The 14,028-nt window shown below is 49.1% G+C and overlaps 1 protein-coding gene and 1 long non-coding RNA gene across 5 annotated transcripts in view; one reads left to right on the top strand and one right to left on the bottom strand.

Annotated features, from left to right (window-relative positions):
- POR (cytochrome p450 oxidoreductase) overlaps positions 1-14,028 on the bottom strand; it is a 100,097-nt gene that overhangs the window by 63,014 nt on the left and 23,055 nt on the right. The gene's annotated exons all lie outside the window — the stretch shown is intronic.
- On the top strand, positions 8-2,001 carry LOC103560970 (uncharacterized). Its single transcript, XR_547335.2, has 2 exons — positions 8-226; positions 561-2,001. It is a non-coding gene; the product is annotated as an uncharacterized lncRNA (long non-coding RNA).

Below are 14,028 nucleotides of genomic sequence, written 5' to 3' on the forward strand. Positions count from 1 at the left end.
GGCTTGAGAACCCGGCACCGCGTTGCAGATGGGAGGGGAGCGCCGGCGCTGGCGGCTCCTCCCGTCCCCGACGTGCTTTGCCCGGAGCCGGCTGCCCGCCCTCCCTTGGGGCCCCGCGGGGCGGTGGCTGTGCGCCGCGCCGTCTGGCTTCCTACCGCTCGCGTGTGTTGGTGGCTTTTTCTCCTCCACGGCTCTCACCCCTCTCCCTTGAAAATGGCGAGGCTGGGTGCGCAGAGGGCCCCGGGTCCCTCCAGCCTGAACGCGGAGGGCGTGGATTGGAATGCAGGCCTACTCGGGCAGGGGGCGGACAGTGACCAGGCAGGGGTCGAGGACTGGACCGAAGACGCGGGGAGGGGCAGAAGGCGTCTGGGCTTTGAAAAGTCTGGCTGCCTTGGTCCGGAGTTAGAATCCCACCTCTGCCTCCTCCCATGGCTCGTACGTTATAGGGTCACGGGGATTTGGTGATATAACTCGATCCTAAAGGATTTAGCTTAGTGCGATAGTAAGTGCTCTAGAAATGTAAGTCATTGTCATTATTATTATTACTGTTATTATTACAGGATCTGCTGCGAATTCCTTTTGGAACAGTGGGCAACTCACTTCATTCAGAGCCCGTTCTCCGTCTTTAAAAACGAGACCAACTAACCAACGACCGAATGCTTTGAAAACTAGTCTTAGAGGATTCTTACCGGGGGCCTTTTGTTTTTCCCATTGAAGGAGTAACTGAGTCTGATGGATTCCATCTCCAGCTCCACCCCGACCTCACCTTTCCTGCTGCTCCTGCCCTAGTGCACGCCCACCTGAGCTCACCTTTCACCTGGATTATCTCAGCAGTTCCAGACTGTGCATGCCACCTTCAGTTTCTTCTACACCCTCTGCCGTGGTAACTGGTCAGACAGTGCTCTGCTCTCTGCTCTACCTTCCTGGCCCTTTACCCTCCCTCCTCAAGACACACTCTCATTAGCCAGCGGGGAAAAAAACTAAGTTGGATACACACCTCACATCTGACACTAATATAAATTCCTAATACATGAAGGTTTCGTTGTTAGTGCTGTTGAGTTGATTCCAACTCCTTGCAACCCTGTGTACAGCAGAGAGGAACTCTGCCCAGTCTTTTTGTGCCATCCTCTCACTGTCCAGTGCTGTGTCGGAAGATGCTCTGCTGTTATTCTTAGGGTTTTCATGGCCAATTATTTCAGAACTGGTGGTCAGGTCCTTCTTCCTAGTCTGTCTGAGTCTGGAAGCTCTGCTGAAACCTGTCCACCATGGGTGATGCCACTGGTATTTGAGATCTTGGTGGCACAGCTTTCAGCATCACGGCAACACGCAGCCATCACAATATGACAACCAACAAGACAGGTGGTGTGGTTCCCTGACGGGGACACAAACCCAGGCCATGGCAGTGAAAGCCCCGAATCTTAAACACCAGATAGAAGATTTAAGTGATTTTAAAAAAAAGAAGAAAAAGGAAAACTCCTGTAAGAAACCATGGGAGAATTTGTGTTAATAATCTCCAAAAAGCCTTTCTGAGTTATGGTACAAATCCCAGAAGCCATAAATGAGAAGATTAAGAAATCTGCCTACATAAAAATGACAACTTGATGTGTAACAAAGACCTGCAGGTAAAATCAAAAGGCAAATGACAAACCAGGAGGAATATTTGCAGTTATTAATAATCAAAGGACTAGAGCCTTAATAAAGAGTCCCTAATTAATTAATTTTAAAAACTAATTAACGGACCAGCCCTGTGGCCAAGTGGTTAAAGTTCAGCACACTGCTTCAGCAGCCACAGATTCACAGGTTCAGATCCTGGTGCGGACCTACCCCACTCATCAGCCATGCTGTGGAGGCATCCCACATATAAAAAGTAGAGGAAGATTGGCACAGATGTTAGCTCAGGGCTAATCTTCCTCAAGCAAAAAAAACCCAGGAAGATTGTCAACAGATGTTAGCTCAGGGTGAATCTTCCTCACCAAAAAAAAAATAACTAATTAACATAAATGGACAAAAGATATGAACCATCAGTTCACAGAAAAAGAAATACAGGGGCCGGCTTCATGGCCGAGTGGTTAAGTTTGCACGCTCCGCTGCAGCGGCCCAGGGTTCGGATCCTGGGCACGGACATGGCACCGTTCGTCAGGCCACTTTGAGGCGGTGTGCCACACCCCACAACTAGAAGGACATGCAACTAAGATATACAACTGTGTACAGGGGGGGTTGGGGGAGATAAAGCAGAAAAAAAAAAAAAAGATTGGCAACAGTTGTTAGCCCAGGTGCCAATCAAAAAAAAAAAAAAAGAAATACAAATGACTCTCAACCATATGAAAAATTTTGCAACCCAGCACATAAAAGAAATGCAAATTAAAACTTGGTGAGATACCATTTTTCCCCTGTGGCATGATGACAAACTTCCAAAGTTTGATGGCACACTGTTGGTGGAGCTGTGTGGAAATAGACACTGTCATTTATTGTTGCCACATCCATACGTGAATATCATCCAGCTATAAAAAAGACAACCAAGGAGGCTCATTTCTGATCCAGAACAATCTCTGAGATAAATTGATTAAAAAAAAGTAAGGTGATGAGCAGTAGGTCTAGAATGCTACCATTAGTGTTGCTAAAAAACATTGCTGCAAGGAAATGTGGAAGAAGAATGTACGTCCTGCGTATATGTATTTGGTTGTATGTACATGACCTCTCTGAAAAGGAAAAAAAAAAAAAGATAACTTTGGTTGTCTCTAGAGAACTGGGGAAATTGGGACCGGGGCGAAGTGAGCCTTTACTGTGTGTCCTTGGTATCTTTCACATTTTGTGCCTTACAAATGTTTTACTTTTCTAAGTTGAATACCTAAATACTTTTTTTAATACCCAAGCAACCTTGTCACTAGGCAAAGAACCAACTCTTTTACTGGCTCCCAATACCTAAAGAATAGTAACTATATACTTCATTTTTCTTAAATCAAAATTCTACATGTGTGGGGTTACAGACAACAGCTTCCTGCCAATGCCCCTCCGTTTCTCCTCATCTTCACTGCCCAGAGAGAATGAGTTCTTCCCTTGTTTAGCACTTTCTTCTGGTCCTTATTTCCATGCTGGTAAATAAATGTTTGCGTGGCTGGCTGTTGTCCTATATTTTAGGTGTTACCTCTTAAGTCCTGTTAATGATGTTTCAGGTCATTAAAACCACAGCCCGCCTCCCCTGCCTATATCTTTCGACGTAGTTATTTATAAACCTACTTTACGTTCTCTGTTAGTCATCTTTATAATTGATTTAACGGCCTTGGACCTTTATTTCTTGATCCACCCACTGCAGGCAGTCTCTCTTTCTGCTGTACCGTGAGTTCTCAGCATCCTAGCCCTTCCCTTTGCTCTGCACCCCCACTTCTGCCTCCCAACCTCTGCCCTCTGAACCTCCACATTTTCATTAGTGAGCTTGATAACATTTACATTCTACATGTGTGTTCTTTGCTTTGCCCATGGCTTGGATCTAAAAGTCAAGTCAAATAGCAACATTGACATTGTTGTAACATTGTATAGGATGTACACAGCCGAGCCAACCATACTGTGATTACTGGGCTTTTCCTGTGCTGCTGGAACTTTCTGGAAGTTCTTTTTTTTCCTGGCACGATTTAAAAGAAACATCCTCTATCTCTCTATGGATCTGGTGTATCAAGCTTTTTCCAGAGACCTCCTCCAGGGTTCTTAGAAAACTCCCTGCCCCCATCCAGACTGGTTACTGGCAAGGACAGAGGCTGAACTCCTCTGTCTGTGTTTCAGTTCTCATGGCAGATGCACAACCAAAGCTTGTGGAATGAATGGGTCTCGTCAGTCTGAGTGCCAGGGCATTCAAAATCTGGCCCTAACCTCTTTCCGGCTTGATCTTCATAACTTCCCTCTACAAACTCTGCACTCCAGTGAAACTGGACAAATTCTCATACATGCTGTGCACTTTTATTCCTCTGAGCCATCAGGAATGTCGTTCTTACTCATGTTTATGTGTCCATATCCTACCAGTGCTCCCACCTCCAGAAAGATGCACTGATGCCTCCAGAGTGATGGCTCCCTTACTGCTGTCCAGCCCTCCAGGGCCCGGAGTACTTCTTACTTTACATCCTGTCTCCAGAGTATTGGTCTCCTGTTGATCTGGAGTCACTTGGGGGCGGGTCTGTGTCTCCTCTCTCTGTCTCCCCACCCCCAAGTCCTGCCAAACGCAGGCAGCAGGAGGCATTTGCTGGATGAGCCACAGAGGATCCAGAAAAGGTGCGCTGGAGTTAAGGAGCTCGGGCTTGGGTGAAAGGGAGTAAGGGTCCAAGGGGCAGGGACTCCAGGCAGGATGGGCTGGAGTTACAGAACCTAGGCTGGGCTGAGAGGGAGCTAGGGGACTGGCCTGTGGTCATTACTGGACAAGGCTTTATGGCCTGTCCATGGGCCTGCTTTGTTGGGTTTTGGGGGCTATCACCACTGAACAGAATGGAAGAAGGTTTGTCCTGGTGGAGGTGCAGGTGCTGCTGCATTAAGAACTCATCGGGAAGGTGTGATCTTCTAAGGGAGAGGTGGGGGGCCACCAGGATAGGGGGCCTTTCTCTGCGGCAGGCAGTCCAGTCCCACACCCTCCTCACCCCCACTCCCTGCCCCGCCAAGATTCTCCTCAGTGTGAACAGCCTGGCTTCCCAGGGGCACCCACCCAGACCCTGGGGTCTCTGCTCAGCTCTGTCCTTGGAGTGGTACCACTCCCCAAGCTGGTGCAGGCTCCCGCACTCACACCCAGGGCAGCCCCTTCTGCTGGGGGCTCCAGCCTCAGCCTCTCAGGGCCCCTGTTCCAGCAGGCCTGACTCGTCCCTGTACCCTCTGACTCAGCCTTTCTCCTTCACAAGCATTAAAGAATCTCCAAGGTGGAGCTGGCCCTGTGGCTGAGTGGTTAAATTCGTGCTCTCCAGTTCAACAGCCAGGGTTCATCTGTTTGGATCCTGGGCACAGACCTAGCACCGCTCATCAAGCCATGCTGTGGCAGCGTCCCACATAGAAGAGCTAGAATTACCTACAACTAGGATATACAACTATGAACTGGGGCTTTGGGAGAAAAAAAAAAAAAAGAGGAAGATTGGCAACAGATGTTAGCTCAGGGCTAATCTTCCTCACCAAAGAGCATTCAGAAAAAAAAGAATCTCCAAGGTCGTGCTACGCAACACCCTGCCTCAGCAGGAAGTCACTGCAAGCTGCCTGAAAGGGGGCTGACGTGTCCTCTCATAAGAAAACAAGGAGGGTCCCAGATCAGCTGGGTGCTCAGAGAAGCTGGGGTGACATCCTCCACAGACACAGAGGGACGTGGGTGATAAACTGATGTAAGCCCCCTTCCTTCTCAAAAATGACAGATGTCACACCAGCTCTCTGGCTGGTGTCTGAAGCGCCCCCAGTGGCCCTCTACGCCCTTTGAACTAAGCACTGCCCTGGCCCTTTCCCTGGGGAGGTTTCAGTGAGAGTGCAGGGGAAATGTGCTTGCAGATTTCCTGATTCCACAGGGCTGTGTTCACTCTGATACCTATGAGGTCAGGGATGAGGTAGTCACCGAAGCACGGAAACTCCATCTGGAGATCAGGGTCCAAATTCCACTTCCACTGCTAACAAGATGTGTGGCCTTGGCCAAGTCTCTTTGTTTCCCTCCCTGGATAAGAAATCAGTTTCCTTATCGGCAAAATTGGCCAGGTTAGGGGGGCGGGAGAATTCTGTCCTTGCCCACTTCTCCCAGGGGTTCTGGGTTCATGGTGATGATCAAAGGATGGATGTGTGACAGCAGGATGGAAGGCAGGTACCCAGGTGAGCCTTATTGCCAGGGATGAGGGAGGAGCCTGAAGACACACCTCCTGACCTCTAAGCCCCTGGCCAAACCTCACGCCTCGGAGGACCCCGAACTTCCTGAAGTCCTTCAATGAGCCCCTGGTCATCTTCCCTCATCTTTACAGACGAGGAAACTGAAGCAGAGAAATGGGGCAGCCCCATCTGGCCGATGCACCCCAAAGTCAGTTCTTTCTCCACAGATGGGCTGCTTCTCTGCCCAAATCTCTTTTACAAAGGGGCCCAGACATCCCAGTTCCTTTCTGATGTCAGGGACAGGTGGCTCAGCCTGCTTAAAGCCTCCTGGCTCAGACCTCCCGGCTGGTCACGGGCCAGGTTCTTATAAAACAGAGTGGAGGGCCAGGCTGCTGAGCTTGCTAAGCCAGATGTGTGTGGCGCTGCTGGAGACAGGGTGAGCTGGCCAGGTGTGGGCAGCTGTGGATACGCTGTCTGTGGGTGGTGATATGGGAACTAGATGAATTGTTCTCAAGCAACAGCTGAGAGAAGGCAGGGGCAGGGGCAGCTGGGGTCCTGGACGCAAACCTGCGGGCTTCCAGAAGGGACCGTGAAAGGGGATGGCGGAGGCCCTGCATGTCTCAAAGGGCAGTCAGTGAACTACCTACATCAGAATCATAATGGGGCCTGTTAAAACTGCCAATTCCTAGGGCGTCCTTACCCACAGAATCTCTGGTCAGAATCTCTGGAGGCAAGACAGAAATTGACATTTTAAATAATCTTCATTCTTATCCGCACTGGAATATGCAAACCACTGCCTTGTGGGATTGACTTGGCCAGAACTGGGGTGGGGACGGGGTGTCCACAGCATGGCTCAGATGGATCCAAACATGAAAGCAGATAAAGAGGAGGGGCTGCTGTGAAGGGTGGAGCCCTGATGATGAGTGGCCTGGTCCCCTGAGATGTTAAAGAAATTTCCCCAGCGCTGCCTCACTGCCTCCGGGCCACCACCGCACCCCTAGGTCCCTCTAACCACGTCCAAAGTTCAATGACTTCAAAAAGGCAGGCCTGAAATGAAAGAGCAAACATGGCCTTTGGCAATAGCACACCTGGACACCAAGGCCCAGCCAGCTGTGTGACCTCGTGTGGGTCTGGTGGGCCCTTGTCACATGGCCCCTTAGGGTCTGGGTGAGAGTTAAAGGGCTTAAAGTGTGTGTGAAGTGGCACAGTGGTTCTCTGGGCCCAGGATCCCTTCCTCTTTCCTACTCCCTATATCCCCACACACCCCCATCTCTTTGTTCTTTTCTCTGTCATGCAACCAAAGTTTAAATCCTTCCTAGATTTGCACAGAGGAGCTAGGGCGAGCCTCAGAGCTAACGTGAGGGTGTCCTGTAAGGGGGAGGCTTGGAAAGCCACAGCCTCTCTCCTTCCCTTCCCCCGTCCACATTCTTGTCCACGTGCAGCTAGGCCATGATCTTTGCCCACTCTCCTCATGCAGAAAGCCCCATGATTATGTTCCCCAATCGCCTGGCTGCTAGCAGCTGTCGCCATGGTAACCAGAACCCACTGACAAGCATTGTGAAAGGGCCTCTGAGGAGGAGCCTGTTTGGCTTCCATTAATGTTCCTCTGGCCAAACAGCACTTCTTGAGTGCATCCAGGGCATGAGCAGTCACTTAGCAGAGACAGAAGTGGGTTAGAGCTGGTCCCTGGCCTTGAGGGGCTGGTGATCTCCTGACCAACTCACCGTCGAGAACCTACTGGTCTAGTTCAGTGATTCTCAAAGTGTGGTACCCGAATCAGGAGCATCAACACACCTGGGAGTTTGTTAGAAATGACAAATGTCAGGCCCTGTCCCAAGCTAGTAAACTTGGGAATCAGAAACCCTGGGGGCGAGGGGGCCCTGAAATCTGTGTTTCAAAAGAAGCCCCCAGGTGATGCTGATGTAGGACGAAGGTTGAGAACCACAGATCTGGTTAAAAGCTCATGCGATCCCAAACAATGGGTACTATTGTTCTCATATTACAGATGAGAAAACTGAGGCTCTGTGCTGCCCTGGTGCGCAGACTGGCTGACAGGTTACAAAGGGGTTGGACTCTCAGGTCCCTTCCTGGGTCAAATTCTGCCTCTGGGGCACCTGTGATAAGAGAATGAGCAGACATTGTGCTTCCTGGGGTCTGACCGGAGAAACCTAGGCCCATGGAGATATCTTACACTGCATCCAGCAGGGTCAGAGGCTGAGCACAATGACACACGCAGGGAGAAATCAGAGCCTCACATGGGAGCAGAAAAGAGCCGGCAGTAGAGTCAGGAAGAGCAGAGCTGGTGACAACCACCTGCCCCAAATGTGGCAACGCTGAGCTGACATAATGCCCTCTGGCTGAGGCCATGCAGGCTTCCACTCCCCTTCCTGCCCAAACCCCGATCCTGAGATCTAGCTCACCTACATGCTAGGTTGGGCTCTTGCCATGCTTCTGCCCCCATGGACTCTCAGGGTCCCATCTCACACAGCATCTGCCTGAACACGCCCCTCCCCACATTTGGAATCACTTCTTCAGCAGCTCATGGCGTCCAGCCTTTTTTTGCACAGAGCCCATGGTGGGGCCATCACTGCCTTCTCAGGCAGCCCACTCATCTAGGAAATCTCTGACTGGCTTAAGTTTCCCTTTGAATAAGCTGATACACATCTCTGTGTAATTTCCCCCTTCTACAGTATGAGTTAGCCTAATCTCTTCTAGCAGAGATTAAAGGCTTATCTCTAAGGTGTGATGTGAAGTAAGGACGTCTATGCCAATCATTTCCCATGAATCTACCACCCGCCTCTGCAGATGAACAAGGCAGGTAGCACATACCAAACGATTACCTCGAGGAGAGGAGGAACAAGGGCGGGGTGGGAGTGGAGAGAGGCAGGAGGAAGGACCGGAGGAGGCAGAAGGAAGCACGGATGACTCGGAGCCTCCATCCGGCCACTGAGTACCTCAGAGATCCTGGCAGGAGCAGAGCAGGTTTGGGGGGCTGATGCGTATCGGGACCCCCTTCAAGAAAAAGAACACGATATTACAAATATGACTATCAAGAATAAAATTACTCAGAACTTGATTCATTTTTGTTGAATAAACCCACAGATGGATGGTTTGTAATGATAGAAAAGTTAAAACTCACTCATGGCGTTTTCAGGTGACAAATAAAAATGGCAAGTAATAGGATATATTGGAGTATATGAGGAAGGCATTTTGTGTAAACCTAATTCGGCCTGACCTTGTCTTTCCAAAAGGGCCTGACCGAGGCCGTTGAGCATGCATTGTATATCTGCTTTGGAGATTCCCTACGGCAAGAGCAAAGGCCCTTGAGATAAAGGTGCAACTTCCCTCTCCTTAAAGACTAAGCATCTTTCTTTAGGGTGGGAACCGATTGCAGTGCTCATATGTGACCACCCAGCCTGAGGCAACATACCTGCCACCCAGCAGTGTTCACTGAGACAGCAGACCTATCTGCCGGTTCCATCAATCGCTCTGCTGACAGAGCGGCCTCGTGACTATTGTAAAAGGGACATTTCAATCATATGTGAAACATACTCTTTGAGGGTATATAACCACCCTGTATACCCCCACTTCTTTGGAGTGCTCTGTTCCTTTGTGGAAAGACTCTCCCGGGTTACAATCCTCAGATTTAAGCTCAGAATAAACTCACCCAAATTTTCATTTATAGATTGGTTATGGATTATTTTCATTGACAGTTCTTGGCATAGTCACAGCAGGATTTCAGAGAAACCCACCGGAGGCCACCTGGAATCTACACTGAGCTGGCATTCGGTACCAATAAGGACCCATTGAGCCCCCTGGATCACTGCATTCTTCAGGTGACCTTGGTGAGTTCTCCTGAAACTCGGACCTCCTTATTTTAAGTTGATGGTCCAAGAGTTTATATGAGCTAGGTAAGGTCTTAAGACTAGAGGTTTGAGAGGTACCGGTACATACCCTAGGCAAGAGGAACCTAGGAGGAATTTGCTAGGCCAGAGGAGCCTAGAGGGAAGTTCCTAGGTCAGAGGAGCCTAGAGGAACTTGGGAGTGAATGGAGAAGGCTGACGTTTTTAATTTGGCTTTAAATTGGAAAGAATTGTGTTTATAAAGTCTGAACAAACTGCTTGATAGAGAAATGAGAGACTGAACGTGTTCAGCTCCAAAGAAAAGGGACACTTGCTCCTCCCGGCCTTTACCAAAAGGCGTCTTTAGGCGACTAAGGACCTCAGTGGGAGTGTCAGAGGATCAATCCTCGCAACGTGCAGTGGTCCCATAGGGAACTCCACTCATTCACGGTAATTAATTACAGGCTCGTCCGGGGACGCGCACATAAGGGCTGGTCACCCGCGCTCAGAGCCCCACAGTGGTTTTAGACTGCCAGGGGAGAAACCGAGGCACGTAAGAGAGTGTTTACGACCTTTCTATAGGGAGTAACACTCACAAGCAGCACACTTTCTGACCCACGACACTGTCCTTAGAAGTTGTTCAGACTTTATTATTAGAAAAAAAAAAACAGACAAGCAAAAAGAAAATGGGAAACCTTGCTTCTAAAGCCGGCCAGCTCTCAGATGGACAACCTCCCACTAGCACTCCAGCCGGTTTCATGTATAATGCATATGGAAACAATGCATGCAAGTATTTAACAAAATGGGAAGGATTAACTAAGAATGACTTAAGTCTTAAATGGCCAAAGTGGGGAACGTTCGATATCTCAAAGCTACCGTATTTGCGCACACAAGTAGAAAGAGCCGGCTCTAAAACTAAAGCAAAAGAATGGGAAGCTTATTATCATTGGCATGTAGAGGCTTCAAAACGTAATAACGATAAAATGAATTCTTTACAGGAGACTAACCGTAAATTGGCAGAGACTGTATCTGAATTAAAAAAGGATGAGAAGTCAGAGACCGTCCCACCCCGCTTATCCCTTCCATCTCCCCTGCAGCTGCCTTTGGAATCTCAGAGCTCATCTCCTTCTCCCTCAGCACCCTTACAATTTCTAAAGAGCTCTATTCCATTGACTTAAAGTAAGCGCTTACAAAAAGCTTTTCTGAATAGAACTAACCCAAATGTCTTTAAAGTTTATGGTATGAATTAGGGCTGCCCCAGTGAGAGAAGCCCAGGGCATCCTCACCTACATACCGATCTATATGATCAGATTCATATCTAAAGTTGTACCACCACACAATAACTGATGAGGATTTTAGGCTGGTTAATTTTAAAACTGCAGATGAGAAGCAGGCTCCGAGGAGCAGAGTTTGCTTGCCCTTTGAGAGACATTTGCATTTGTGAAGGAAATCTCCATGCCTTCCCCTCTGCACCAGGAGGAAGAGGGGATGGCCTTATCTCTGGAAACTCTTAATGGGGAAGGCAAGGACTTAAGTTGGTTACTGTCTGGCAACCTCATGTAACTGATTTAGGGTGGTGGCTTCTGGCCTTTACTTAATCCGATTTGATTCTTATCTAAAAGTTGTGGGACCACCCAATGGCCAGACCCCACCTGCACTGACACCATTTTAACTTTTCACGTGTTCTTTCCTTTGTCTTGTAAAGAGATGGCTCACATACCTATGCCTTAAATTTAGCCTGACTCTCCACCCATGTCGGTAGCAGTAGTGGGGGCAGCAGCAGCTCCTCCTGCCCGTGGGTCCTGTCCCCATGCTATTCCACACCATTCTCTAAATAAAAGAGCACTACTGCCAGATCTCGAGAGTCCAAGAAATCTTTCTTTCGACTCCTTGGCTCACCGACCCTGCATCAAAACCACTGAAATCATCATCCCTTGCTACGGGAACCCCCCTGGGGGGATTTTCAAGGTAATGGCTACTTTTCTTCCTTCTCTCTTAGAGTTACAATGGCCATTTTCGTCTCCTTTTGAGCTTTGCAACCAGGAAACAAAGAAATCTTTAAAGAGTCAAAGACTCCACCCCTGGGAGCCCCAACTTTGGGTTTCTGGGCCTGATCACCCCAGCAACCCTAAGTGGGGTGCCCTCTCCTGACGGTTGTCTCATTGAGTATTTTAGTCACCTACTGAGTCAGTTATGAGGGTAGGAGACCTGTTGATGTGGATTAAGGCTGCCCCAGCTAGAGCAGCCCAAGGTGACCTGGCCAACATGCCAAACTATATGACCCGGTGGATTTTTTTATGGTATGAGTTATGGCTGCCCCAGGGAGAGAAGCCCAGGGCATCCTCACCTACATGCCGATCTATATGGCCAGATTCGTATCTAAAAGTTATATGACCGCACAATAACCAGACCCCATCTGCACTGAAATCATTTAATGACTTTTTACATCATCTTTTCTTTTTCCAGTAAAAATAAGTCACATACCCATGCCTTATAAAATTAGCCCTAACCCTCAACTCAGGGCAGCAGCAGGAGCTCTGACTGCTCATGGGTCCTGTCCCCATGCAGCAGCAGCAGAAGCTCTGACTGCCCATGGGTCCTGTCCCCATGCAGCAGCAGCAGGAGCTCTGACTGCCCATGGGTCCTGTCCCCATGCAGCAGCAGCAGGAGCTCTGACTGCCTATGGGTCCTGTCCCCATGCTATTCTACACTATTCTCTAAATAAAAAGAGCACTACTGCCAGATCTTGAGAGTCCAAGAAATCTTTCTTTCGACTCCTCGGCTCACCGTTCCCACATCATTTCTGGTGGCCCATACGGGGAATTTGCTTCATCGGCTTGTGAGCTCGAGTTCTGGTAAGTGCCCTTTTTTCCTTGTGCCTTTCTCGTTTTCAAGGATGGATCTAAATTCACTTCTCCATCGGGAACTTTCTTGGACGGCTGTATGAATCCACATTTGCTGCCCATGGCTACTCTATGGGGCAAATTGTGGCATTCAGCTTGAAGAGAATCAATACCTTAAGCCTCAGGGTGATGAAGAATGAATTAATCCACTCCTTCTTGACTCTGTCTCTAATAGACAAATTTTACATGGGCATGGGTCAGCCACTTAAGTCATTAGGATGGTCGCCAATCTCCAAGACTCCCGTGGAAGGTTTCTTTTCCTAAGGCTGGATTGGGATCCCTCCCATGGCACCTGACCACGCTCTGAACTGTGAGAAAGTCCCAGTCAGGACTCCAGTTCAAGGAAAGTACCAAACTCTAACCTTTGGGAGAATGGCTCCAGGCTGCAATTGGGTAGAATGTCCCCCAGACTGGCGGAAAATTCCTCACTGTTTTTCTCTATCCTTTTATCCTGGGGACCATTCACCAGGCACCTCTTACTGCCAGGCAGAATAGGGAAGATGTTCAAGGGATGCCCCCATCATCCCTTGCTACAGGAACCCCAATGGGGGGATTTTCAAGGTAATGGCTCCTTTTCTTTCTCCTTTTCTCTCGGGGACCATTCACCAGGCCTATGCTGCCAGGCAGAATAGGAAAGATGTTCACCAGGCACCTGTTACTGCCAGGCATAACAGGGAAGATATACAAGGGATGCAATGCCTGGGGACGCCCCCATCACCCCTTGCTATAGGAACCCCACAGTAGGAACGATGGGTAGGACGCTGTCCTAAGTTCAGGGGGGATTTTCAAGGTAATGGGCCTGTTTCTTTTGTCTCTCTTGGAGTTGCAATGGCCACTTTTGTCTCCTTTTGAGCTTTGCAACTGGCAAACAAAGAAATCTTTAAAGAGTAAAAGGCTCCACCCTGGGAGCCCCAACTTTGGGTTTCTGGGCCTGATCACCCCAGCAACCCTAAGTGGGGGTGCCCTCTCTTGACGGTTGACTCACTGAGTATTTTAATCACCTACTGAGTCTGCTGTGAGGGTAGGAGACCTGTGATTCATTCTGTGAACTGTCCTGCTGGAGTTGTGTGCCCCAGCACGGGAACTGTTGTGTGACTCTTATCTTGATAACCCTCTGGAAGAGTCCATGAGGGTGAGGTCTGATCTCTTCTTTTCCTTTCTTTGTCTGTCTTGTTCATCACCTCCTTTGTTGTCACCAAGTCGAGGTTAAGTTCAGGCTGGACCTGAGCAGAAACTTGACCTTCTGTAAAATTGAAAAAATAAGCCTTTTGCCAGGGATTTAACTCTCAAACCTGGTGCTGGGAGCCCCAGCCTCCAGCCAGTTCCGGGCCTTTGCCTCCTGCTTCCCTGCCTCAACAGTGCTGGCTCGGAGACAAAGTGCCCAGGCTGAGCGAGACTTGACTAAATCTTATAACTATGTCAACACCCGCAATAGGACTCTGCATCCTTCTCCAATCCACTGTCAGTTGGACACT

Source organism: Equus przewalskii, chromosome 12 (assembly GCF_037783145.1).
Source record: "Equus przewalskii isolate Varuska chromosome 12, EquPr2, whole genome shotgun sequence".
Classification (NCBI taxonomy): domain Eukaryota; kingdom Metazoa; phylum Chordata; class Mammalia; order Perissodactyla; family Equidae; genus Equus; species Equus przewalskii.